This window comes from Budorcas taxicolor, chromosome 9, assembly GCF_023091745.1.
Source record: "Budorcas taxicolor isolate Tak-1 chromosome 9, Takin1.1, whole genome shotgun sequence".
In the NCBI taxonomy this organism is placed as follows: Eukaryota; Metazoa; Chordata; class Mammalia; order Artiodactyla; family Bovidae; genus Budorcas; species Budorcas taxicolor.
Genome location: NC_068918.1, coordinates 46595765 through 46620248, shown reverse-complemented (window position 1 = coordinate 46620248; position 24484 = coordinate 46595765).

Sequence of the window (24484 nt, the reverse complement as noted above, 5' to 3'; positions counted from 1 at the left end):
AAATAAATTCTGTCACTGCTTACATGTAAATGTAGCCATCTATTTTCCATGAAGTGATGAGACAAGGTGCCATGATCTTTATTTTCTGAATATTGAGTTTTAAGCCAGCTTTTTTACTCTCCTCTTTTACTTTCACCAAGAGGCTCTTTATTTCTTCTTCACTTTCTGTCATAAAGGTGCTGTCATCTGCATATCTGAGGTAATTGATATTTCTCCCAGCAATCTTGATTCCAGCTGTGCTGAATCCAGCCCAACATTTCACATATGCAGAGTGCCATTATTTATAAGCAGAGTGCCAATATACAGCTTTGATATACTGCTTTCCCAATTTGGAGCCAATCGGTTATTCCATGTCCGATTTTAACTGTTGTTTCTTGACCTGCATACAGATTTCTTAAGAGGCAGGTAAGGTGGTCTGATGTTCCCATCTCTTTAGAAATTTTTGACAGTTTGTTTTGATCCACACAGTCAAAGGCTTTGGCATAGTCAATAAAGCAGAAGTAGATGTTTTTCTGGAACTCTCTTGCTTTATCGATGATCCAACGGATGTTGGCAATTTGATCTCTGGTTCCTCTGCCTTTTCTAAATTCAGCTTGAACATCTGCAAGTTCTTGGTTCATGTGCTGTTGAAGCCTGGCTTGGAGAATTTTGAGCATTACTTTGCTAGCATGTTAGATGAGTACAATTGTGTAATATTTTGAACATTCTTTGGATAGCTTGGTTGGAATCCCGTCACCTCCACTAGCTTTGTTTTAGTAATGCTTCCTAAGGCCCACTTGATTTTACTCCCAGAATGTCTGTCTCTAGTTGAATGACCACACTATTGTGGTTATCCAGGTCATTAAGACTTTTTTTGTGTGTAGTTCTTCTGTGTATTCTTGCCACTTCTTAATCTCTTTTGCTTCTTTTATGTTCTTAGTGTTTCTGTCCTTTATTGTACTTATCCTTGCATGAATTATTCCCTTGATAGCTCCTGTTTTCTTGAAGAGTTCTCTAGTTTTTTCCGTTGTTTTGTTCTCCTCTACTTCTTTGCATTGGTCATTGAAGAAGATCTTCTTATCTCTTCCTGCTGTTCTCTGAAACTTTTCATTAAGTTCAGTTCAGTTCATTTCAGTCACTCAGTTGTGCCTGATTTTTGCAACTCCATGGACTGCAACTTACCAGGCTTCCCTGTCCATCACCAACTCCTGAAGCTTGCTCAAACTCATGCCCTTCCAGTCAGTGATGCCATCCAATCATCTCATCCACTGTCATTCCCTCCTCCTCTTGCCTTCAATCTTTCCAGCATCAGGGTCTTTTCCAAGGAGTCAGTTCTTCCCATCAGGTGGCCAAAGTATTGGAGTTTCAGCTTCAGCATCAGTCCTTCCAATGAATATTCAGGACTGATTTCCTCTAGGATAGACTTGTTTTGATCTCCTTGCAGTCTAAGAGACTCTCAAGACTCTTCCCCAACACCACAGTTCAAAAGCATCAATTCTTTGGTGCTCAATTTCTTCACAGTCCAACTCTCACATCCATATATGACCACTGGAAAAACCATACTCTTGACTAGATGGACCTTTTTCGGGCAAAGTAATGTCTCTTTTATATATACTGTCTAGGTTGGTCATAGTTTTCCTTCCAAGGAGCAAGAATCTTTTAATTTCATGTCTGCAATCACCATCTGCAGTGATTTTGGAGGCCAAGAAAATAAAGTCTGTCACTGTTTCCATCGTTTCCCATATAGTTGCCGTGAGGTGATGGGACCAAATGCCATGATCTTAGTTGTTTTTTTTAATTTCATGATCCTAGTGTTTTGACTGTTGAGTTTTAAGCCAGCTTTTTCACTCTCCTCTTTCGCTTTGATCAAGTGGCTCTTTAATTCTTCTTCGTTTTCTGACATAAGGGTGGTGTCATCTGCATATCTGAGGTTATTAGTATTTCTTCCAGCAATCTTGATTTCAGCTTGTCATTCATCCATTCTACAATTTGCATGATGTACTCAACGTACAAGTTAAATAAGCAAGGTGACAATATACAGTTCAGTTCAGTTCAGTCCCTCAGTCGTGTCTGACTCTTTGTGACCCCACGAATCGCAGCACACCAGGCCTCCCTGTCCATAACCATCTCCCGGAGTTCACTCGGACTCACGTCCATCGATTCAGTGATGCCATCGAACCATCTCATCCTCAGTTCTCCCCTTCTCCTCCTGCCCCCAATCCCTCCCAGCATCAGAGTCTTTTCCAATGAGTCAACTCTTCGCATGAGGTGGCCAAAGTACTGGAGATTCAGCTTTAGCATCATTCCTTCTAAAGAAATCCCAATCCTTCAGAATGGACTGGTTGGATCTCCGTGCAGTCCAAGGGACTCTCAAGAGTCTTCTCCAGCACCACAGTTCAAAAGCATCAGTTCTTCAGTGCTCAGCCTTCTTCACAGTCCAACTCACACATCCATACATGACTACTGGAAAAACCATAGCCTTGACTAGGTGGACCTTAGTCCGTAAAGTAATGTCTCTGCTCTTGACTATACTATCTAGGTTGGTCATAACATTTCTTCCAAGGAGTAAGCGTCTTTTAATTTCATGGCTGCAGTCACCATCTGCAGTGATTCTGGAGACCAAAAATATAAAGTCTGACACTGTTTTCACTGTTTCCTCATCTATTTCCCGTGAAGTGATGGGACCGGATGCCATGATCTTTGTTTTCTGAATGGTGAGCTTTAGGCCAACTTTTTCGCTCTCCTCTTTCACTTTCATCAAGAGGATTTTTAGCTCCTCTTCACTTTCTGCCATAAGGGAGGTGTCATCTGCATATCTGAGGTGATTGATATTTCTCTCGGCAATCTTGATTCTTGCTTGTGTTTCTTCCAGTCCAGCGTTTCTCATGATGTACTCTGCATAGAAGTTAAATAAGCAGGGTGACAATATACAGCCTTGACATACTCCTTTTCCTATTTGGAACCAGTCTGTTGTTCCATGTCCAGTTCTAACTGTTGCTTCCTGACCTGCATATGGATTTCTCAAGAGGCAGGTCAGGTGGTTTGTTATTCTCATCTCTCTCAGAATGTTCCACAGTTTATTGTGATCCACACAGTCAAAGGCTTTGCCATAGTCAATAGAGCAGAAATAGATGTGTTTCTGGAACTCTCTTGCTTTTTCCATGATCCAGTGGATGCTGGCAATTTGATCTCTGGTTCCTCTGCCTTTTCTAAAACCAGCTTGAACATCAGGGAGTTCACGGTTCACGTATTGCTCAAGCCTGGCTTGGAGAATTTTGATCATTACTTTACTAGCATGTGAGGTGAGTGCAATTGTGCGGTAGTTGGAGCATTCTTTGGCATTGCCTTTCTTTGGAATTGGAAGGAAAACTGACCTTTTCCAGTCCCGTGGCCACTGCTGAGTTTTCCAAACTTGCTGGCATATTGAGTGCAGCACTTTCACAGCATCATCTTTCAGGATTTGAAACAGCTCAACTGGAATTCCCTCACCTCCACTAGCTTTGTTCATAGTGATGCTTTCTAAGGCCCACTTGACTTCACATTCCAAGATGTTTGGCTCTAAATTCGTGATCACATCACCATGATTATCTGGGTCATGAAGATATTTTTTGCACAGTTCTGTGTATTCTTGCCACCTCTTCTTAATATCTTCTGCTTCTGTTAGGTCCATACCATTTCTGTCTTTTATCGAGCCAATCTTTGGATGAAATGTTCCCTTGGTATCTCTAATTTTCTTAAAGAGATATCTAGTCTTCCCCAATCTGTTGTTTTCCTCTATTTCTCTGCAATTATCACTGAGGAAGGCTTTCTCATCTCTTCTTGCTATTCTTTGGAACTCTGCATTTAGATGCCTATATCTTCCCTTTTCTCCTTTGCTTTTCGCCTCTCTTCTTTTCACAGCTATTTGTAAGGCCTCCCCAGACAGCCATTTTGCTTTTTTGCATTTCTTTTCCATGGGGATGGTCTTGATCCCTGTCTACTGCACAATGTCACGAACCTGCGTCCATAGTTCATCAGGCACTCTATCTATCAGATCTAGGCCCTTAAATCTATTTCTCACTTCCACTCTATAATCATAAGGGATTTGATTTAGGTCATACCTGAATGGTCTAGCAGTGTTCCCTACTTTCTTCAATTTAAGTCTGAATTTGGTAATAAGGAGTTCATGATCTGAGCCACAGTCAGCTCCTGGTCTTATTTTTGTTGACTGTATAGAGCTTCTCCATCTTTGGCTGCAAAGAATATAATCAATCTGATTTCAGTGTTGACCATCTGGTGATGTCCATGTGCAGAGTCTTCTCCTGTTTTGTTGGAAGAGGGTGTTTGCTATGACCAGTGCATTTTCTTGGCAAAACTCTGTTAGTCTTTGCCCTGCTTCATCAGCCTTTATGTACTCCTTCCCCAATTGGAAACAGTCCATTTTTCCATGTCTTGTTCTAACTGTTGCTTTTTGACCTGCATTCAGTTGGATGGTTCTTTTCCTTTCTCCCTTGCTTTTCCCTTCTTTTCTTTCTTCAGCTATCTGTAAAGTGTCCTCAGACAACCACTTTGCCTTCTTCCATTTATTTTTCTTTGGGATGAGTTTGGTCACTACTGCTTGTATATTGTTACAAACCTCTACCATATCATCAAAAATTTTTTCTCCATTGATTAATTATGAAAACTTCTTCTTTACTTGGTTTGTAGGTTTATATTAATTTTTATCATATAGATCTTATAAATTTGCACTAGATCATGCCAACTTTTGCTACAGATTAGAATTTTAAGCAAGATGATTGATGGAGTAACAACTATATAATAGCATACTAATCCTACTGTTGTCTTCCTATCACTTTCTTAATATAATTTTACCTTGGCTGCAATATTTCCAGTTTAAAAGTTGATATGTGATTTATAAACAGTAAAATTTACCACATTTAAGGTACAGATGTACACACTTGTGTAAATTCTGGTACAATAATCATGATTATGATAGAACATTTCTCCAAAATTCTTCTTGTGTCCCTCTGTAATTTCCTCTCCTGAGTTTCAGCTCTTTACATCATTAATCTACTTCCTATAAGATAGTTTTACATTATAAATTGTACTATATATAATCTTTTGTGTCTAACTTGTATTTATTAGTAGTCACTTATTTTATATTACTGAGTAGTATTTCATCATAGAGGAAAAAACAATTTGTTCATAAGCTTATGAAAAAACAATTTGTTCTGTTCTTAAGCTCATGAACAATTGGGTTTACTCCAGTTTGAGAATATTATAAAGGTCATATAAATGTCATCATGCAGCTGCTTATGTGAACATATATTTTCTTTTCAGTGCAGTTCAGTCCAGTCACTCAGTTGTATCCAACTCTTTGTGACCCTATTGACTGCAGCATGTCAGGCTTCCCTGTCCATCACCAACTCCCAGAGCTTTAATTTTATATATACCTAGATGTGGGATTGTTGGGACAAATAGGAAGAAATCATAAGAAATCACAGAATTGTTTGTTTCAGTTTTTTTGCTTCATGTATATTGATGCTCTGTTTATTAGTTACAGAATTTATTAGTTTAGAATTATTATATTGCCATGTTATAATGATTCATTACCATTATAAAGTTACTCTTACAGTAATTCTTGACTTTATTTTTCCTGACATTTTTGGAACAACCCAAGCTAACTTATTGCTATTTTCTTTTTTTCTGTTTCTTGCTATTATTCCCTTTGTGCTGTGTATTTAAAATGTGTCTGTTGAAGCAGATAGGTGGTTTTTCTTTTTTATTTAATATGACAGTCCTGCCTATTTCTTGGGACCGTCAGTTTGCATTTAGTTCAATTGTAGATATTTTTGTGTTTACTCTGAAAATTTGCTATTTTATTATATCTAATATTTTCTCTATTTTCCTTTTGCATTAATCATCTTTAACATTTCATTTTCATTTATCTGATGATTTCTAAATATTGTCACTATTTTACCTATAGTAATTTACTTAGTGTAAATGTTTAATTACTTCAGGTAAAATATAAGAACGTTAAAATGGTATATGTTTATTTACCATGACTCCTCTTCTTACCCATAAATAAACATAAGTAGGGTTTACCTTCTCTTTGATTTCTTTGCTGTTAGAGATATTCAAAGTTTCTGATTTCTCTGTGGCTTTGAGCACCATATTAAATTTGTTCATTAATTCCAATAGTATTTTTTAGTGGAGTCTGTATTGTTTTCTATATACAGTTTCATGCCATCTGCAAGTAAAGACAGTTTTGCCTTTGTTTTTCTACTTGGATACCTTATATTTCTTTTTATTGCCTAATTATTCCTAACTCTAGTTAGGACTTCCAGTGCTATGTTGAATAACACTCCTCTAGTGGGCATCCTTGTCCTGAAATTAGAGAAAATATTTTCCACTTCTAATGTCTAAATATAAATCTAGCTGTAGGCCAGTCTTTATTATGTTGAGGTATATTAGAGTTTGTATCATGAAAGAATGTTGAATTTTATCAAATGCATTTTAGGCATCTATTTTGATGATAATGTGATTTTATTTTTCATACTGTTAATGTAGTTTATCACATTTGTTAGTTTGCATATGTTGGACCATCCTTGCATCTCAGTAAGAACTCCCATTCATTTATAATACATGATCCTTTTATGGTGTTTTTAAATTTAGTCTGCTAATATTTTGTTGAGAATTTTTACACTTTTGTAATCAGGTTTGTTGACTTGAAATTTTCTTCTCTTGTAACATACTGGTTCTCATCCTTAATGTGCATGTTACACTACTACATTTTCCTTTTATGTTACCACTTGCTTTTCTATCCCTCAACTTTTATCCAACACTTATTACAGTGAGCGCTGAAATTTCCAGCTTGTAATTTCAGTAGCCATAGCTCTGGGGGTTTGTTAGTGTCCTGGATAAAGGAAAATTCAATTCTTATTCTTACCATATTCAGCTGTTTGGGATAAAACTCTCCTCCTGTGTTTGTCTACTCTTGGATACTTCTCAGATTTTTTTTTTTAAGGTGGTAGTCAGAGTCTTTTTATTTTTTATTATTTTTTTACTTTACAATATTGTATTGGTTTTGCCATACATCAACATGAATCTGCCACGGGTGTAAACGTGTTCCCCATCCTGAACTCTGCTCCCACCTCTCTCCCTGTACCATCCCTCTGAGTCATCCCAGTGCACCAGCCCCGAGCACCCTGTATCCTGCATTGAACCTAGACTGGCGATTCATTTCTTATATGATATTATACATGTTTCAATGCCATTCTCCCAAATCATCCTACCCTCTCCCTCTCCCACAGAGTCCAAAAGACTGTTCTATACATCTGTGTTCTCAGATTTTTTAATGTTCTTTTAACTTTTAGCTTTACTTTACTTTTATAATAATTTTCTCATTGGGTAGTATAGGACCACTGTCTCACATTTACATGCTCTCTTGTTCATTTTTTTCCTGTTTTTTATTCATTTTTACTTGTTTTTATCCTTCTCATCTTTTGTAGCCACTGTAAAAGACTGGAGGCCATTGGCAACATATAAATAAATATTATAAATAATTTTTTATATGGTCAACACATCTTAAAATTTGATTTACAATTAAAAAATTAATAAAATTAAGGGTAGTTCTTATAATCTAGTGGAGATATTCTGCGTTAAAAAGCAATGTGGATACTCCATAGGTATCAGTATATAAGAATTTATTCCATTATGTCTCTTTGGAAAATTGTGACATAATTTGAAATATGAGATGTTGATACTTCTGGGTACCACCATTATATTAATAACTTCCATCTGGAATTCCACAAGATTCATCCCTTAGAGCCCAGCATGCCACCCAATCTTATATCCTGCTGTGTAGATTCAACTCCTTCCATATTCTCATGTATACCAATTTTGAATCTGACATATTCTGAAATCCTTATTAAATGCATTCCTGTCTTAAGTCTCAACCTCCTAGTTGTTCTACTACTGTTCAGTGTTGTTATCAAATAGATTCATATAATAAAGGGCATGATGCCTGTTATTAAGGGATCCTAGAGGATATTTCTCAAAGTATGCTAATAAATAGTGAGTGTATAATGATAATGATTTTTATGACCTTTGGGAATGTGTTAGGCATGGTTACTCATTATTCACTATTTGGCACTATAGTTTTCCATTAATTGTTAATTCGTGTCAATGAAACACAAAAGTTTATGTTTCCTGTAACCTACTTATAATGAGATTATCCTTCTTATTTATATATTTAAGACTCAAAACAATCTCATATGGCCTCAGAGCAGTTTATCCTTCTCTCCTTATTCATTATGTTACCATCTCTATCACTATTCTAGTGAAGTACTGGTTAGAAAGACAGAAGCTATATTAAAGCATGTTGTATAAAAATTTTCAAGAATTAAAAGAGATTTGAGAAAAGATGATGAGATGAAAACAGATCAATATGAAATTTGGTAAAGCTTGCTGACAGAGAGACATTCAGAGAAAGTCTCAATACAAGCAAAAGATTGTTTCCTTGCTAAGAGTGTTAAATGCGTGACCAGTGAAATAAGAAATTCAGACCATTAGGGAAATATTAAGAATATAAGAGTCAGTGAATGTAAAATGGAGATGAAACCAAGAGATTTCATTAAAAGATGCTGGAAGATAGCTCAGTAGAAAGAAGATGTTTAAGATTGGTGTGAGTCTAGGAGGTAAGTATATTAGTCATGAGGAAAATCATCCAGCCAAGAAGTAGGCAATATTGGACATTTCTGATAATTACAATTTGTAAAATAGAAATTTTCTATATATCATTTAAAATTTTTATTTTATATTGGAGTATAGTTGATTTACAATGTGTTAGTTTCAGGTGTACAGCAAAGTGACTCAGTTTTACATACACAAATATCCATTCTTTTTCAGGTTTTTTCCCATATAGATATTACAGAATATTGAGTAGAGTTCTCTGTGCTATACAGTAGGTCCTTGCTTATGGTCTGTTTTATAAATAGTAGTGCATAAATGTTAATCCCAAACTCCTAAATTTTTTAGGAATAAAAATCCTGAATATAAAACTAAAGCATAGAAAGCTCTTTCACTGAGTTCATTATCATATTTGCTATATTATTTAATTTACCTTCATGTAAGATGCTTTATTCTGATCATTATTCCTTCTGCTAACATAGCACTAATGTTTATATTTAATCATACTAACAACTTCTGAGGAACATTTTTCCTCCCCTAGAAGTCAATAGTCTCCACATAGAGTCACTTGTTAAATTCTCCATTATGTAGAATGTACAGAGATATTGGCCTATTAATAGTTTATATTTAATGGCCTATGGGATTTCCAGCTGGTGCATTGGTAAAGAATCTGCCTGCAAGTGCAGGAAACACAAGAGATGCAGGGTCAGGAAGTACCCCTGAAGTAGGAAATGGCGACCCATTCTATTATACTTGCCTGGAAGAATTGCATGGACAGACAAGTCTGGCACATTATAGTCTAGGGAGTCTCAAAGAGTCAGATATGACTGAGCAACTGAGTACACATGTGCACACCCTGACACACGTGCACATTTAATGACCTATATTTACTTGTTTTCAAACTCAGTTTCATTAATGAGATAGCAATGAAATGTTCATTCTTTGAAGTAATGGGAACCATAGTAAATTTTAAACAGATCCAGTTTTCAAGCCCTCATCCAAGAAAAACTTTCACTGGAAAAAAATAAAACAGGTCAGTATATTAATACCTTAAGAAAATTATAGGATTACAAAAGAAATATGGATTGTGAAAAATACATGAAAAGAAATTGCTTGTTACTCCTTTCTTTTTCTTTTTTATTTTATGTATTCATTTACTTATTAGTATCTTTAGAAGATAAGAATGGATTTGTAACTCTTAATGGAGGAACTTGGATTCTGCTTGAAGATAATTTCAAGATCTGTTTCTAGTTTCTATATTTAGTGATTTAGCATCCTTTTAGACCTGATTGCAGTGTTACCCTTGTTTACTCCATCAAATATTGATCTTCCTGTAGTGTCTGTTAATAGTGGCACTACCCATTCTGTTATCTAACACAAGTATTTGGTGATTTCATATATTTCTTATTCTCATTTATTAAATGTACTTTATGGTTATCACTGGGCAGCAAGAAAGTCAATTTCTGAAGGCAGAAGTTTAAAATTTTATGGAAACTAGAAATTGGTAATAAAAGAGGTCATCCAGATCGAGGCTACCAATTTAAAAAGGGCATAGCAAAAGTCAGGAAAGCAAAGTGCAAAGCCAGTATTCCATGTTCAAAGCTAGACAGTGTTCAATGGGAATTGGACTCTGAGCTATTGAACAAAATATTCACCAATGTAAAAAAATATTTTGTGTTTAGTTTTAGGAAAATTTAATTCACAGTATAGTCATAGGAAGTCCAATTGCTTTTGCTCAACACCTTGTTAACTAAGTGGCACTAGACGTTCTTAGAATTAACCAGATTTAAAATATATCCTTGCTTTTGTATTTCTAAGTTTGGGGTTATGTTTTCACTGTTATGCTATCTAACAGAGACTCCAGAATTTTAGATTCTTGAGCAGAACTTAGTGTATCAAAAGGTGAGGCAGAAATTTCTTCAGCATAGATTCTTTGATCTTATTTGGGGCATGTTGGTAAATTAGAAAGTTTATGATGTGATTTGTATAATTATGATATTTTTTTGAGTCAGGTTTCAGTTCAGTTCAGTTCAGTCACTCAGTCATATCTGAGTCTTTGCGACTTCATGAATTGCAGCACACCAGGCCTCCCCATCCATCACCAACACCTGGAGTTCACCCAAACTCATGTCCATCGAGTTGGTGATACCATTCAGCCATCTCATCCTCTGTTGTCACCTTTTCCTCCTGCCCCCAATCCCTCTGAGCATCAAGTCTTTTCAAATGAGTTAAATCTTCTCATGAGGTGGCCCAAGTACTGGAGTTTCAGCCTCAGCATCAATCCTTCCAATGAACACCCAGGACTGTTCTCCTTTAGGATGGACTAGTTGGATCTCCTTGCAGCCCGTACATGACCACTGGAAAAACCACAGCCTTGAATAGACGGAGCTTTGTTGACAAAGTAATGTCTCTGCTTTTCAATATGCTATCTAGGTTGGTCATAAGTTTCCTTCCAAGGAGTAAGCATCATTTAATTTCATGGCAGCAATCACCATCTGCAGTGATTTTGGAGCTCCCCAAAATAAAGTCTGACACTGTTTCCCCTGTTTCCCCATCTGTTTCCCATGAAGTGATGGGACTGGATGCCATGATCTTTGGTTTCTGAATGTTGAGCTTTAAGCCAACGGTTTCCCTCTCCTCTTTCACTTTCATCAAGAGGCTTTTTAGTTCCTCTTCAGTTTCTGCCATAAGGGTGGTGTCATCTGCATATCTGGAATTATTGATATTTCTCAGCAAACTTGACTCCAGCTTGTGCTTCTTCCAGCCCAGTGTTTCTCATGATGTACTCTGCATAGAAGTTAAATAAGCAGGGTGACAATATACAGCCTTGACGTACTCCTTTTCCTATTTGGAACCAGTCTATTGTTCCATGTCCAGTTCGAATTCTTGCTTCTTGACCTGCATATAGTTTTCTCAACAAGCAGATCAGGTGGTCTGGTATTCCCATCACTTTCAGAATTTTCCACAGTTTATTGTGATCCACACAGTCAAGGCTTTGCCATAGTCAATAAAGCAGAAATAGATGTTTTTTTCTGGAACTCTCTTGCTTTTTCAAATGTTCCAGTTTAGGCCAGTGCAAATTCTTTCAGTAGGCTTTTATGTGCTTTTGATTTATATTTATAATTGTTTATTTATCTATTTCATTTTTTGTTTCTTATTTTTTAATTTCTTAATTTGAGTCATACAAGATGCTTCAAGATCCTCTTATATATTGCCTGTCCTTGAATTATCCATTTCTCTAAGGAGCCATTATTCCTTTTATTGGAGGGCAGTATTGGAAACCAGGATTTGGGTGCTATTATATCAGTAGTAAATATTTACATTAAAAAATCTGGAAAATAATTTCTTTTCTGCAGTCATCTATATGCATATAGAATATCTGTCATAGTTTGTTTCTTCATTGCACTAGGTGTAACCTAATTACAAATCTTATATGCCCTATGCAAAAACTCTAAGCTGGAGTTACAGTTTTTCTTTGAGTGTGTGAAGAAAAAAGAGTTCTATCTGAAAAGGCAATTGGAAGGAAGGCAGAGAATGGGCATTTAGCTCAGTCTTTGGATGGAGATAAGATCCTTTCAGAAATTATATTGAAATGTGTATCTATTTACTATTGTTGTATAAAAAAGTACCACAAATTTAGTGGTTTTACCATTCATTTATTATTTCACAGTGTCTCCAGAACAAAAGTCATCACAATTGAACTGATTCTCTCTTCAGGGTCTCACAATACAAACATACAGATATGAGCCAGGTTGTGTTTGCATCTGGAATGTGAGTCTCTTTCTAAGCTCATGTGGTTTGGCAAAATTCAGTTCTTTGCAGTTGTGGAACTGACTTCCCATTCCATTGCCAGCTGTTACTCAGGTACCACTCTGAGCTTTTAGAGATCTCTCATATTCCATGCCATTTTCCCCCCACCAAGTTCAATGTCAGCTCAGGAGAATCTCCTTCAGGTTGAGTCCTTCTCATGTTTCTAATATCTTTGCAGAAAGAGGCTAGTCTTTTTTAAGGCTTTACCTAATTAGATTCTACCCACTGAAGAAAATCTTATTTTCTTAAAGTCAGCTGTGCTTTATCACAAAACTTGATCTGGGAATGAAATCCATCATACTCACAAGTTCCATGGATTATACAAGGTATGTGGACTCAGGACAGAAATATTGATGACCATCATAGAATTTTGCCTATGGCAAATTTGTGTTTTGAAAGTTTAGTAGTACATTTTCCAGTTGCAGATACAGAGGAGGTGGGCACTAGGCAGTGAGGAGAGATAAGCTACAGCAAGTTATGAAAGTAAATATACAAGTGACTCAGGATTAATACAGTAAGAGACTTACTGTCAGGACATCTGGGACATGAAACTATACACACGATTTGGCCCAAATTGCAGAGACTTCAATCCATGGGTTCCCAAAGAGTCAGACACAACTGAGGAACTGAACTGAACCGAACTGAACTGATGGAGACTTCGTTTTATAAGAAGTCTGTAATTTTTCTGTAGTTGGTAGAGGACTTTAATCAAAGGAGCAACAAGTATATTTTGCTCTTCTGATAAAACACCTAGGCAATAGCAGATGTGATCATCCTGCATAATACCAAGCTGGAGTCAGAATCAATAAGTAAGTCCAAGCAAGAGCTGACAAAGGCCCACAATATGAAAATGATAGTAGGAAAGAGGACAGTTGAATAAGGCTCCCTCATACCTTCCGTTGTGAGGCCAGGCAAAGATTCCTCAGGGGACACAGAAGAGGGGAAACTTGGAGTCTGTCAGCAGAATTTAGTTATTGATATGAATCACAGGAAAGATGTAAAGGTCTGTTGGAAATAAGACTATAAAGATGGAATCATTCTTAAATTATCTTGAATGGACACATCCTGGAGAAAGTAATCATTCATGTATATTTGAGATTATTGAAGTATTCCAGTGCAAGGTTTTTTTTGTTTTTTTTTTTTTTAAGTATAAATACTGAAAACACAGGGATACCCAAGACTGAAAGTCAAAAATAAATGCATCAACAATTACACAATTGAAAAGTTAACTTTACTTTTGCCTCGGATGACCAGTATTTAAGTATTTAATCATGTGCTTAGTAAATAAGTTATCTTATCCAAATTATTTTAAAAATAGTAATTTAACAATTTTATCATGAAGTTTTTGAATTCATTATCTTTACTTTTGCCACAAAATGATATTAAATAGGTACTATTTTATTTTTGAAACTTACTACATCTCCTTTTCCCACAATCTGACACACTCTTCTTTGGTGCCTAACCTGGGAGAAAATGACTGGGGACCTAAAAAGAAAAGCCATGAATAAGTGACATAGTGGGGAAAAGGGCATACCCTGCTCCATCTTTTCCTTTTCTGTTGCTTGACTCTGGATCTAGCTAGGAATTATGCATAGGGTTGCAAGAAAGATTTCTCAGTTTCTTAAATGACAGCTTTCTATTTGACAACCATCATTTCAAAACCAAAACAAACTTTGTCACTTATTAAAATGGAATATATATCCACATAAAAATACATTTCTATTTTTATTTCTGGAACTAAAATTTCTGAGTGTACAAGCATCTTTAAGTCATATGCAGGGCTACTGAGATGATTACACATTGCACTGTCACTGGCAATTAGTTTGACATACACAGTGGAAAGAGAAGTGAGCATATGGCAACTATCCATTTTCTTTTTTCAGTCTAGGAAATTTGATTTTCTTTGTTCTGACATTGTTTGGTTATCTCAATGGATCTATTTATTTGATAATAGTCAAATTTCTATGTCATTTATGTTTAAATTTAGCTTGAGCCAAGGAAATATTTTGTCATCTTTGCTTTTTAGATATCTACTTAAGAATCTAGATTGAGAGAGAATTGCCTTGGAAAGGCACAGCAAGGTAAACAGTGAGAAAGGAAGATGTATGAACATTTCTAAGATGATTTTACAAAGTACCAACAACAAAAAAGAAATCACCACCAGAAATATAGAATATATAACAACTAGTGAGGATCTATGATCTGCTGAAACCACAAGACTATATATAAAGAAGTGTTTTATCAGTGTGTAACTCTTTCATTGCCCAATCCACTTGCCTAAGTATTTGAGATGATACAAGGGTAAAACTCCTCATATTTCCCTCTTGTTTTGCTCATGCCTTATTAAATACTGAATATAAATAAATATTTTATGTAATATTTTGATAAATTAATGAAATGAGTTATGGGTATAAAAATGATTTGAAATTAAGTCATCATCTCTTGATCTTCAAGATTTCAAGATCATGTGAAAAATTCCCTTATATATTGCAGTTCATAAAGCAGGTTCACCATCCTGATTTGATCCTAAAAATATCATGGAAATAAAGAGAACACACACTGCCATTACATATTGGGTGAGAATTTTGTAAGACTCTGGAAGGAAATCTTAAGGATCTTGCTTTTGTTTAAAATAAATAATTTTGAAACTGAGCACTTGTTCCCTAATTTCTGATTATCAAGCTTGCAGAACCTTCTATTATCTTTCCATTGTAATTTGGCCCTAGGTAACAGAGTGGAGAAGGAAATAGCAACCCACTCCAGTATTCTTGCCTGGAGAATCCCAGGGATGGGGGAGCCTGGCGGGTTGCCGTCTATGGGGTCGCACAGAGTCGGCCACGACTGAAGCGACTTAGGAGTAGCAGCAACAGAGTGGATGGTAGCAGTTTTTGGAGATCCACACATCTGTACCTCCTTCACCTTTTCTTCAAATTGTAAACCTAAATTTTTCATGACTTAGCTTTAGGTTATAAACACATTCTCGACTTCATAAACCTCACTGTTACAAAATAAAATATTTGCTTTAAAGATTCTTGTGCCATGATTTCAAAATTCTGTCAGATAGATAAGATATATTATTAATTTAAGAAAAACTGATCAATCTTAGTCTTACCTGACTAAATGAATTTATTTGACTGAACTGGTGGAGGATTGCATAGAAGGAAGGAAACAGATTAATATTTCAAGATATTATTCCAATTTAATAATTTTACAATGAGGAAAGTTATAGAAGAAGAAGATGGGCAAAGAGCACTTGTGTTTACGGGTAATGTGTGTGTGTTCAGTCATGTCTGACTCCTTTGCAACCCCATGGACTGACTGTAGCCTGACAGGGTCCTCTGTCCATGGAATTTTCCAGGCAAGAATACTGGAGTCGGTTGCCATTTCCTACTTCAGAGGATCTTCCTGACTCAGGGATCAAAACCATGTCTCTCATGGCTCCTGAATTGGCAGGTGGATTCTTTACCACTAGCACTGGGAATCCTTTGAGGAAAGTTAAGTCTACAGTAATTTAGAATCTTGTATATGATTATAGAGATTTAAAAATAGAATGAATAGCTTAATATTTCCATGGATCTCATGGAAAAATCTTTTGATGAAATAATCTGATTCATTTTTCAGAGAAATTTGGAAAAATATGGAATTTGTATTTTTCTTTTAAAGGCTAAATTTGCTTAGATAGAGATTCAAAGATCTTTGTAGGGCAGTGATTAGTATTGACTAGGTGCTATGGGAATATTGAGAAGAGTGTAACTCACAACTTGAATGGTTGAGAAAGTTGTGAAGGGCAAGTGGCAGAAATGTCAGAGAAAGATGAACTAGGAAACAGAATAAATGGAACTTATAAACCAGAAGTTGTAATTAATTAGACCACTAGATGCATTTGGGTTGGAAAAGAGAAAAGGAAAAGTCGAATTAGCAAACATTATGGAAAATGAGGACTGTGAGTAGGTCAGGAATAATCTATGTCATTTGTTCCATAGGCAAATGACTTACGATTTCGAGAGACACATGAAAACATGGTTAAATCTGTAATTTGGAAAGAGAATTACTAATAGTGGAGTCTTGAAATAAAGCTTTTTGGCAAGAAGAGTAGTTAGAAAATAATAGGAGTATCCCAAGAAAGAGTGATGATTTGTACCTGAAATAATTCAAAGCCAGGTAGTGTTATGAAGAAAAAAGGGTAGATCAAGATATATTTAGTAGGAAGAACAAATAGGGTGTAATGATTGATGGTAGGAGAGACTGTGTGTGAAAACATCTGATATCTGGCACATACAGCTATTCAATAAATGTCCAATCTCCACTTTCCTGAAACCTTTGTTAGATTGCCCTTAACATGATTATCACTCAGACCTGTCTGCCTTAGAAGTTATGTCAACAAGCACCTAAAGCAACTGGAGTATGATTTGAAGATCTCTATACACAAAGCCAGGAAAAAGGAAATAATGTTCATATTCACATTTGCCTACAAGATCATCCCTTTACATTCAAACATACAATTTCATACACTTCCAAAAATCAGTATGGATGATATATTTAATTTCCCAAAATGTGGATATTATATCTATAAATTTAAAATGTCAGAAAACCATTATGGTATCAAACAAATGTGCAATCAATATTTATAAGACAAAAGATGTAAATCTTGGTACTTACATAAGTTAAAAACAAAATAGGATTTATAGTAGTAAAGTCCAATAATATCAAATAAGCAACATCAGTCAAGTTCTTATTTGCTACCTCAACTCTGCATTTTGTGCATTTATTTTTTTCATCTTTATGTATAATAGTTTTAACAAATGAAGATGATAACTAGTATCAAAAAGGTTAAGGCAATTTAAATAAGAAAGGAAATATGTAAGTAACAAGAGAAAAGATGAAGTGTATCCAAAGAAAATACATCTGGAAGTCTCATTATTTCCATTGCTTAACTGTATTTCTTTAACTGTTGAACTATATCCTTTGTCTTTATTATCTCTTAAGATTCTTCTGTAGTATCTTATGAGTCCATCTATACCAAAAAGAAAACAAACAAACAATATATAGAGACCATGTTCCTCTTAGTCAGAATTTTTGATTCTCCATTTTTTACCCTATGGACTCTTTAATAACAGATATACTTCAGGTACAAATATGTATATCTTACCTGAGCTCCAAATTTGTAGGTAAGAGTTTTAGCAGAAAATTGTGGTAAATATAGCTAGGGTATTTGTGACACTGGGGAAGAGAAGTGCAGTATAAATGTTTTGTGTCTTTTATCATTAAGATTAAGGTTGGTTTTAACAGAAAAAAATAATTAGTTCATAGCATTTATATATATCACTCATCATTCTAGGAACTGAAACACAATCTATAGATGAAATAGACATGCTCAGAATTTCATAGACATTAATATTATGTAAAAATGAGTAAAAATATATATTGGTAAAAGGATAGTCATTGAATAAATGTTGGGTTTATTGTCTAATCATATAAAAAATAAGAATCTTGATATCTCCTTCAAACTTTACCCTAATATTAATGCCATCTATTTTCATGGATATAACTGTGAAAAGAAAACTAAACAAAATTTTCTAAATGATAATATACCATTATGTTTTTTATAATCTTTAAGAGAGTGAAAAGGGAAAAAAAAAATTAGCAACATATGTACTGAGAAAGGGATTATAAACATAAAAGTGAACTTTCATCAATAAGAAATTGACAAACCTAATTATAAATTATCAAGAGATTTAGATAGGAACTTTATTTAAGCAATCCAACCAATGCATCTGGGCAGAGAAGTGAATTCTTAATTATCTCTGAGAAAATTAAAATTAAGACACAATTAAATAGCACTAAGCAAAATCATAATGGGTAAAAACAAATGCAAACAAGTCTAAATATTTCAAAGGAAGTGAAGCAACTGGGACTCTTCACAAATTACAGATAGGAGTGAAAAACTGTTATGACTTTTGGAAAACTTTTAAGTTTCAAACTAAGCTTAAATATATTTCTATGACTGTGTATGTCCTCCTAATTACATAAAGAAGAGAAATGTATTTGTATGTACAATAAAAGACATCAACAATAATATTCATAGAAGTATTATTATCTCTGTTAGAAACAAATCAAATGACTATCATCAGTATGTTGGATAAATAAATAATTGTGTATGACATGATTGGATAGCATGCAGTAATAAAAATGAATAAACTGCAACTACACACAAACAATATGGAATAATATCATAAACATTAGACTGGATGAAAGAAGTCAGTTATAAAATAATGCCTAACATGTTATTCCATTTATATAAATAACAGTCAATAGTTTTAGAAATCAAAGTTAAGGTCATATATAAGTAAAAGAGAGCAAGGCCTAATTCACAGAGGCAAGAATGGAGATCTAATGTGATAACAGTGTGTTATTTCTTAATCTAGGTGGTGGTTATAGAGATGAGTTTAAGATAAATCACTAAATGTACAATTCAGATTTGTGCATTTTTATGTTAATCTACTTGGTGGCTCAGATGGTAAAGCGTCTGCCTGCCATGCGGGAGACCTGAGTTCGATCCCTGGGTGGGGAAGATCCCCTGGAGAAGGATATGGCAACCCACTCCAGCACTCTTGCTTGGAAAATTCCATGGACAGAGGAGCCTTGTAGGCTACAGTCCATGGGGTCGCAAAGAGTCGGACATGACTCAGCAACTTCACTTAACCATATATGTATCACAGTTCTCTGCACAGTAGATGAATTAAAGAATTATTATCAATTTTACTAAGTACAAAAATGATATTGTGGTTATATAAAAATAAATGCCCTTAGTTTTAAAAATGCATACTGTTTACTAAAGTATGGCCTAAAAAAGTTATGCTTGCCACTTGCTTTAAAAGAGGTTCAAGATGAAAAATAAATAAAGAGATAAATAAATGTGACAAATCTTGCTGAAATTGCATGATAAGTCTATGTCAATAAATTGTACTATTCTATTTATGAGAATACATGGTACTGTGGTACTGCTCTATCTGCTCACAAATATATTTGAAGTTTTTATGACATATATTTTAAAAAAATCAGTGGCACAATTATCTAACTCTAAAAATGACTCAAAATTTATTTCTATCCCTGTTTCTTAGCACAGTATATGATACCCCTCATACAATCAGTAGCTTAGGAATTAACTTAGACGTAATACTTGGTTTTCTTTCCTTCTTCAACCTCTTTACTTCAACCATGCATCTAATCACCCTTAAAGTCCTACTGCTCCCACCTCTTTATTACTGAGGGAATCCATCTATTTCACATCTTTGCCCTGACCACTGTCTTACTTCAGGTCCCAATCATTGCTATACTGTTGCTTCAATAACCTTCTTAACCGATCTTCTCATCTCCAGCGTTTGTTAGTTTCAATCAGTTCTCCACACTGGATCCAGAGGTCTTTTTAAAGCACAGATTTAATCACACTATTTTCATCATTAGAATAACTCAGTGACTCCCTGACAGGACATGGAATAGTGCCCTGGCAAGTATTTAGTGCTCAACTGATATTTATTGAACATATCAACACATTTATTAAGATTTGTCCTTATCAAAATGAGGACTCACAAGAGTAGCTCACAAACTTGAAGAACATTTAATAAACTCTAAAATTGCAATTGCCTGTTTGAATAACCTATGCACTCTTGTGTTTTCAGTCATGTATGTGTGTGTTTGGGGCTTCCTGGGTAGTTCAGCTAGTAAAGAATCCAGCTTCATTGAAGGAGACTCTAGATTGACTCCTGGGTCAGGGATTTCCCCTGGAGAAGGGATAGGCTACTCACACCAGTATTCATGGGCTTCCCTGGTAGCTCAGATGGTGAAGAATCTGCCTGCAATGCAGAAGACCTGATTTCAATCCCTAGGTTGGGAAGATCCCCTGGAGGAGGGCATGCCTATCCACTCCAGTATTCTTTTTTTTTTTTTTTCCTTTTTTTTTCTTTATTTTACTTTACAATACTGTATTGGTTTTGCCATACATCAACATGAATCCACCATGGGTGTGCATGAGTTCCCAATCCTGAACCCCCCTCCCACCTCCCTCCCCATACCATCTCTCTGGGTCATCCCAGTGCACCAGCCCCAAGCATCCTGTATCCTGCATTGAACCTAGACTGGCGATTCGTTTCTTACATGATCTTATATATGTTTCAATGCCATTCTCCCAGTATTCTTGCCTGCAGAATCCCCATGGACAAAGGAGCCTGGCAGAGCACAGTCCATGGGGTCACAAAGAGTCAGATACAACTGAGCAACTAAGCACAGCACAGCATGTATGTGTTTAATTAAAAAGCATAATTCCATGTGCCCTAGATCAGTTTCAAAGTTCTAAAACTAACACAAGTTTCCCAGTTGTTGCTCTCTGGTTCCACACACACACACACACACACATTGGCCAATAAAGAAGCTTCAGAGAAGCCCTTTTCAGAATGAAGAAAATAGTCAAGGATGAGAGAACCAAGAAATTGAGGTTCTGCAAATCTTCATGCAGGGTGTCCCTGATAAAGAATCTGCTTTCAATGCAGGAAATGTGGGTTTGATCCCTGGCTTAGGAAGATCCCCTGGAAGAGGATATGGCCACCCACTCCAAGAATCTTGCCTGAAGAATCCCCATGGACAGAAGAGCCTGGCTGGTTACAGTTCATGGGGTCACAAAGAGTTGAACCCAACTTAGTGACTAACAACAACAAGGTCATCATGTACGGTAATTCAGGGAAATACTGAAATGGTAATGATTTCCACACTCAGCAAGGTATGCATACATTTCCAACATACTCAACAGTAGAGGGAGTTATTTAGTCCTTCCTGTCCATTTTATGAGTCCTAACTGGGCAGAAAGGTATATTGTTGTGATAAAGTTGCAGATGACAGAGAGGGATTTAACTTAGGTGACTGATATTTATTGAATCTTTAGGTGGATTATGGAGCAGGATCAATACTAAGGACCTAGTATGTATGTATATATGCATATAAAGACTCCACAGATCTGTCTCATCATGAGCTTCTAGTCTGGCCACATTGAGTCATGAAATCTGGAAGCTAACATATAGACTAAGCTAACAATTCACTCCATCAAAATGGATGCCCATGTATTCTTTCATAATCCTATTAAAAGTTCTGCTATAGCTTCTACAAAAAGTGAGCAGCATCCACAATAATACTCACCAACAGAGTTAGGAAAAACAAAAAAATTGCAGCTACCTCATGCTACTCTGTATATGTCTTCCAAATCATGGAAAGAAGAATATGATTGGAAAACCCAATATCTGGATTGTAAATAAATCCAAATTATATATATATATATATATATATATATATATATATATATATTTAAAATAGGAGTTAAGGAGGATATACTACTAGGTGGTTTAAATGAATGTCATTCAAGAAAATCCAAAAAAAATCCTTCACAAGGACCAGGAAGATATTAGTAGGACAAATCAATCAATAGCTGCCAAAGAAAAAAAATCATAAATCTGAGAGGAGCTAAGTGAGTAGATAAGATTCTATTGGTTTTCTGATGAAACCGGTGTCATTCTTCATGATTTGCTTAGGTGAATTACTTAATGGATAGAAATTCAGAATTTTATATAATTACTTACAAGGATTTTATAAAATGTGAAGGAATATGTACAATTAATACCATGTAATTCTGGAAAAAGTATTCTAGGAAAAGAAATAATTGATTTCATTTATTTTTACACATTTACACTTAATCAGAGTTACTATTTTCCTAAATCGATTTTAGAGAGATTTTGGGAAATGTGTAAATTAGAAAAGAAAATCAGTACATGTTTATTTTTATGTTATTATCTTCTTTGCCAAACGGTTAACAAACATATATCCAAGTTACATTATTTACTGCTTTTTATTTTACTGGCACATTGTTTTTCTTTTTGCCTCACTGTCCCAGTTAATTTTTCCTTTCTTACTAATCACAGAGTACTTTTCTAAAGTACTAAGAAACAAAGGTTGAACAATCAAAGCAACTTAAAGTTTGTTATTCTATCAACCATTGAGGCAAATGTATTCATAAAATGTATTCTAAAAGGTACTTCTAAAATTTACTATTCTTTTTAAGATGTCACTGATTAGACCAACAAAAGCATTAGACCAACAAAAGCATTAAATAAACAATATTTCTAAATGTGGATAGTTAGATGTGTTTTGCTTGCTGTTCTCTTCTATGTGATTTTACTGGATTACTGTAACTTGGAAAATATTCAATTATACAGAAATTGAGTCAACATAATAATACTCAAGCTTTTACAAATATATAGTTTCATAATAATGAAAGATAACTTAATAAAGATATTTGAACACAGGGAGTATGTGAATTTTTTCAATTAGTGTTTATAATTTCCCAGATATGACTAAAATCAAAACATTACAAATATTAGATGACATTCAAGTTTAAGACATGGCCTCTATCATTATAATGACATTTACTTCAGAAATTTTAAAACAAACTGTTGTAGCAGCCACGACGAGTCAAAGCAAAAGCATTTTGATGTTCCACATGAAAAATAGATTTTTAAAAAACTGGCTGAACTGAATCATTTCAGATTGCCCACCACCTGTCATTGCTTTTTTTTCTAAACTAAAAGCATTCATTGCTTTATATGTGAAACTTCTGCTATTGCAAATCAAATTTCTTTTCCAAATGGCTGAGGCCCATTAGCCCACAGTGTGGTGGTTTATGTGTAAGAGCACATAAAGTTCATAAAGAAGGTGATTTTATGTTAAGGTTTAGTTAAAATGTGGGAAACACGTAGATTGAAGATAGATGGCTTATTATAGGTCATTACAGAAGTGTCCTTGCTCCGTTTATATTGTTTAAACCTAGTTGTAAATAACATAACAGGAAGACAAATACAATAGGAAATACAAAGAAAGAGCATTTAATCACTGTATTAACTTTCGATGAGTATCGATCCCTGCTTTGTACTCTAATTTGAATGGAGATCAAAAAGTGAACTTTTTTGATAATCATTTTAGATCAACACCATGGCTTCTTTGGTATCTGCTGCAATCACTTCTGATTAAAGGCCCAGAAGGGAATTAACATCAATTTTCTGGTTTCCCTGGGGGCAGCAAGATTGTTGACTAGCCTTTCGTTTTCATACATTTATTTCACTAAACGATTCAGCTGAGTTCAAGTGTGATTTTCTCCACGTTTATCTGTATATTTTTGTCTTCAAGTATCATAATCTGCTTCTAACATAACACTTAGTGTGAATTTTTAAAACTTGAGGTTTTCAGTTTGTAATATTAAAATGCATGCTTAAGTCTACATTTTTCAAAGAGTATAAAATCAATTTGAGGGTTCCACTCTTCTTTGATCATCTATTTGTCCAGAGGTAATGACTACTCACAGTTTAATGGGCATCTTTTCTCATTAATTGTTTTCCCTGAGAATATATAAATCTAGATGATAGGAAATTAAACTTTATTTGTTGTGTGTCTAGGAAAGAAAAGTTAAGCTCCTTCATATAACCAATTTCTGGCTAAATAAGCTATATTAAAACCCGATTTTCTTAGAAATTCTAGAATAGAGACTTGTGGAGACATCTTAGATATGGTAAATAAGACAACCATAGGTGCAGGCTTCTACAGTTATAAGTGAGTTTTATGTTGTTGTTGCTTTGTTTTGTTTTTTGGTAGAGGATGAAGTAAGCCAACAAGGATCACTTACCTCTCAGCATGAGGTTCAAAATAATAGACTTTTTTTTCTTTAATATATGACACTTAACTCTTGGATCAAACTCCTAAGAGTAAGCTGTTGTTTTTATCCTGATAAATGAGGAATATCCTTTCTGGAGAAAATTCTAAATGAATACGTATATCTTGCACACTGATACACACAGTGCAAACACACACTAAGGCCAAAGTTTTCTTCTCATGTCTGCAGTGCACATGCCACAAGAAACACTAAAATTTTATCAGAATGCTTTCTGACCAAATCATTTTTCAAAAAGTGATATTAAGCCTCCCTGTCTCTTAG